The following is a 4,939-nucleotide window of genomic DNA, read 5'->3' as shown; positions in this document are numbered from 1 at the left end:
TGGTGGGTACCTGTAATACAAGGGAAGCAGTGTTAACAATTATCCTTGACTTGCTGTTGATTGTATTGGAAATTTTTTAGAACTTCACTATTTGGTATATTATTTGTTAAGAGTTTCAGCAAATACTCTGTATCAGATTAAGGAAGATCCCTTCTGCCACTGGTTTGCTAATTTAAAAAAAAATTCATTTATGGGTTTTAAAAAAAATCAAATACCTTTTCTGCATCTGCTGAGATAATCATATGGTTTTTCTCTTTTGTTACTGTGGCAAATTACATTGCAAGACTTCAAATATTGAACCATCTTGTTCCTGGGATAAACCCTATTTTGGCAGGATTATTTAACATGAGAAAAATGGCCTAGTTAAGAGACCTGGGTTCCAGGGCTGCCTGGGTCACTCAGCCAGTTAAGCATTTGTCTTCAGCTCAGTTCATGATCCCGATAGTCCTGGGATTGAGACCCATGTCATCATCGGGCTCCCTGCTCTGTGGAGAGTCTACTTCTCCCTCTGCCCCTGCCCCTCCCGCTGCCCTCCCCCCCTTGTGTGTATGCAAGTACACATTCTAATAAATAAATAAAATATTTGGAAAAAAAAAAAGAGACCTGGGTTCCATTCATCTTTTAGTGCCCTGGCCTTAAAAACCAACTATATGCTAACAACTTCCAAATTTGTATCTGCAGCTCCAAGTAACCCCCTAAATTTCAAATCCATATATATCCAACAGCTAATTTGGTATCTCTGCTTCTAGAATGTCTAACAGGAATATCAAACATTGCGACAGAAAATGGATTAATCCTGCTTCTTTTCCCCATCTCTGTTAATGAAGGTTCCATCCTTCCAGTTTGGCTCGGGTCCAAAACCTTGGAATTACTTTTGATTCTTCTCTCACACTCCACATCTGATAATGCTGTTGTTCCTACTTCCAAAATACATCTGGAATCTAACCACCTGTCACAATTTCCACTGTTCTGATCCTGGTCCAAGTCATCATCTCTAGCTTGGACTATTGCAATCGCCTCCTACAGATCTACTTGCTTCTGTATTTGCTTTCTTTACAACTATTCTCAATACAAAATCCCAAATGATTCTTAAAAAACTCAAGTAAGATCACATCACTCCTCCACTTAAACAGTTCTATTGGCTCCTGTGTTCACTCACCTCCTTTAGGTCCTTCTCTGAAGAGCTTGTTCTGACCTTCCCATTTTAAACTGTAACCACTCCCCTCCAGAAGCATTCTGTCCTTCCTTCCCAACTTAGTTTTCTTCATAGCATTTAGCACCTGACATACTCCATGATTTGCTCATTTGTCAATCAGCCTTCATTAGAATGCAAGCTCCGTGAGAGCAGGGATTTTTCCTTTCCTCATTAATGTAGCCCTAGTGCCTGGAATGTAACTGGCAAACAGTAGGCAAGAAATTATATCTATTGATTGAAAAAACATATTATTATTACTATTTCTTTAAAATATCCATTCTTTAAAATAGCTATTGTGCAATGCTTTAAAAGACAAACTCTTCAGTCTAAAGGTTCCCAAAGCTAACCACAACTTAATTTTGAATTGGAAATTGATAGAGTGACTGAAGTCATCAATTGTAATCCCAATTTATTTGGTTATAAGGATCATATATCAAAGACTGATTTTATTTTATTTTTTTTTTATCTTTTAAAGACTTAAATTTATTTATTTGAAGAGAGAGCATGAGCTAGAGGTGGGGAGGGACAGAAGGAGAGGGAGAAACAGACTCCCTGCTGAGCAGGGAGCCCAACATGGGGCTCAATCCCAGGGCTATGTGATCATGACCTGAGCTGAAGACAGACACTCAACCGACTGAGCCACCCAGGTGCCCCTCAAAGACTGATTTTAATACCTGGGATTGATTCGTTACACTATTTAATACACACTTGAGTATGTCCTTTAAAAAAAGGCCTTGAAAAAGCTTTCAAGAGAAGGTAGGATGAAATTTTATTTTATTATTTTTTAAGATTTTATTTATTTATTCATGAGAGAGAGACACACACACACACACACAGAGAGAGAGAGAGGCAGAGAGAGAAGCAGGTGGCATGCTGGGCCATCCAGAGATCCCGGAAGGATGAAATTTTGAAGTCTAAGCTTAGATCGGCATGAGTCTTAAAGTATGTTCTAGGGACACCTGGGTGGCTCAGCAGTTGAGCGTCTGCCTTTGGCTCAGAGTGTGATCCCGTGGTCCCAGGATCGAGTCCCACATCAGGCCCCCTGCATGGAGCCTGCTCCTCCCTCTGCCTATGTCTCTGCCTCTCTCTGTGTCTCTCATGAATAAATAAAATCTTTTTTTTTAAAGTAAATAAATAAAGTATGTTCTATGTGGAGCCTTTTCCCCAGCTGATTCTGGTTGAACTTTAAAAGTCTAGCTTACTAAATAATTACCATTTAAAATACAATTGCTAACATCAGCATATTAAAAGGAAAGCTAACTTTAAAAATTAATGACCATTTTATAAAAGTTTGTAAGTTAAAAAAGAGAATGAATGGGAAATATTCAGCCTAAAATTTAGTACAGGCAGGTGTATAATAAATTACTTTAGATTTGAAAACAAAACAGAACTGAGCAGGACTGGCTCTTCAGGTATGAGAAAAGGAATTCCAGGAAGGACATTTGTTCTGTTAGAGAAAGGTCTTCCTGTTCATCGACCTGTTCCATCTGTCTGCTTTTCAAGTGGATGAAGTCACCTGCCTTCCAGAGGCACTGATGTTAAAGGTCAATGTAATAGATATTTCACAAGGAGCCATCTTACTCTTGTCTAATTTGGTGAAATTAATTTTGGTGAGTCACTTCTTAGAATGATTCTTCTACAGTAAGTGAAAGAGGTAGTAGAGCATTCTGTATGCAGATAGTCCCTGATTTATTATGGTTGGATTTACAATGGTTGGACTTAAACATCTGCAACTTTACAATGGTGCAAAAGCAATATGCACTCAGGAGAAATTGCATTTTTAATTTTTAATAGGTTATTTTCTCAGGCTAGTGATATGAAGGTACAACACTCTCTCGTGATGCTGGACAGCAACCCACAGCTCAGTCAGCCATGTGATCATGAGGGTGAACAGTCAATACACTGAATACCTTTCTGTACCCACATAAACCATTCTGTTTTTCACTTTCAGTAAATTATGTGAGATACGCAACACTTTATTGTAGCATGGGCTCTGTGTTAGATGATTGTGACCAACTGTGGGCTAATATAAGTGTTCTGAGCACATGTGAGGTAGTCTAGGCTAAGCTAGGGTGTTTAGCAGATTAGTGTATTAAATGCATTTTTGACTGTTACTTTCAGCTTATGATGGATTTATTGGGACAAAACCCTATCATATGGGAGATCTATACTCATTTTGGGATGGGAAAACTGGAAGGGTTTGTCTCTCCTGATTTGCCTGGAGTCACTGATTGGAGTCAACCAATCAGCTGATTTTTAGTGGGAAGTAATTTCTGAGAAAAGTAAAGGATTTAACAGAGCATACATCATATATAAATACAAAGCTTGAGAGTATGATAAAATTATTACTTTTGAGTAACTTACATGTGCATTAACTTTTTAAAAACATCATCCTTAAGAAGTGGAAATATTAAAGGTTATTGTTAGTGTGTTATTCAAATTCCGCAAATATGTGGGGGCTCACATTTCATGAAAAGAAGAGAATATTCATCAGAATAGAATTATGGATTTATCTTGAACTCTTGGACACTTTGCAACTTTTCATTAGCTCAACAATCCAGGGTAGAAGAGCAACTCAGTGCCTGGTTTGTCCATCAGCTCTTTTACCTAATACAAAATAGTATTGCTTTTGAATCTTTTTCTTCAATTAGCAGGTAAGAGCCTACTATGTGGAAGGCTCTTGGTGGAGGGGGGGCGGTCGGTAGAGCCATGAGCCTCTTCTTTGAAAAGCTTAAAATTAAAAAAAATAAAAATAAAAATAAATAAAAATAAAAAGCTTGTCTTTTGGTGGAGGAGAGAAACAGATGTACATATAACCAAGTGCCAGTGGAGACCCAATCACTGCAGCAAGACAGTACAGAGGAGGTGGCTAACTTAAGTGTGCGGAGCAGGGAGGGCTTCTTGGAAAGGACACCTAAACTGAAGCTTTGAAGGACAAGTAGGGAGGAGAAAGGAGGAGCATTAAAGGCTGAGGAAAAGAAATGAATATGGCAATGTGAGAACAAAGGTATTAAATTCAGGGATGAAGGGCACAGGACAGTGACAGGATTGTTGTTTAGAGAATGTAGAGGGTAATGAAGCTTAAAAGGCAGGTTGATTTCAAATCAACTAGAGACAAAAAATAGTCCCCTAAAAGACTCTGGAGGTTGAGTTCAGAGTCTTCTCTGATAGATTGTGTGAGAGATAAAGGGAAAAGGCATGGAAGTGGTTACTGTAATCATCCAAAGAAAGATAATTAAGTCCTGAATTCAGTCTGTGATTAATGGAGCTAGAAAAGAAGATAGCTAGAAGACATTATAAAGGTAACCATTGGCAATTTGGTGAGATGAGTGGGAGGAGGTTGTTGAAAATGACCACTAACAGGGTGGTGATGCAATTAATCCAGATAAGGGACACAAGGATGTGTTTATGGACAAGTAAGTGATTTGGTGTGTGATTAAGTTTGAGGGGCTGGGCTGGTGGGATCCATGCATATGGTAATGTTCACCAGCTGGAAATTCAGGCCTAGATCTTGTGAGCAATTGAGGCTAGAAGAGTGGACTTAAGATGTCTATCAATGTAAGTGGTACGGAGATCAAAGAAAAAGATGAATTGTTCAGGGAGAGTACAAGGACTTGCTTGAGAACTACCATCCTTACACGAATTTAAAATATGAGAAAAAATATCAGCACTTTAACAAACTCAAAATTAATGCCCAATTTTCAAAATGGAAACCCTTACAGGCTTCTAAGAACACCTGTTAAT

This window comes from Canis lupus, chromosome 17, assembly GCF_011100685.1.
Source record: "Canis lupus familiaris isolate Mischka breed German Shepherd chromosome 17, alternate assembly UU_Cfam_GSD_1.0, whole genome shotgun sequence".
Classification (NCBI taxonomy): Eukaryota; Metazoa; Chordata; class Mammalia; order Carnivora; family Canidae; genus Canis; species Canis lupus.
This window is presented reverse-complemented; position numbering follows the sequence as displayed.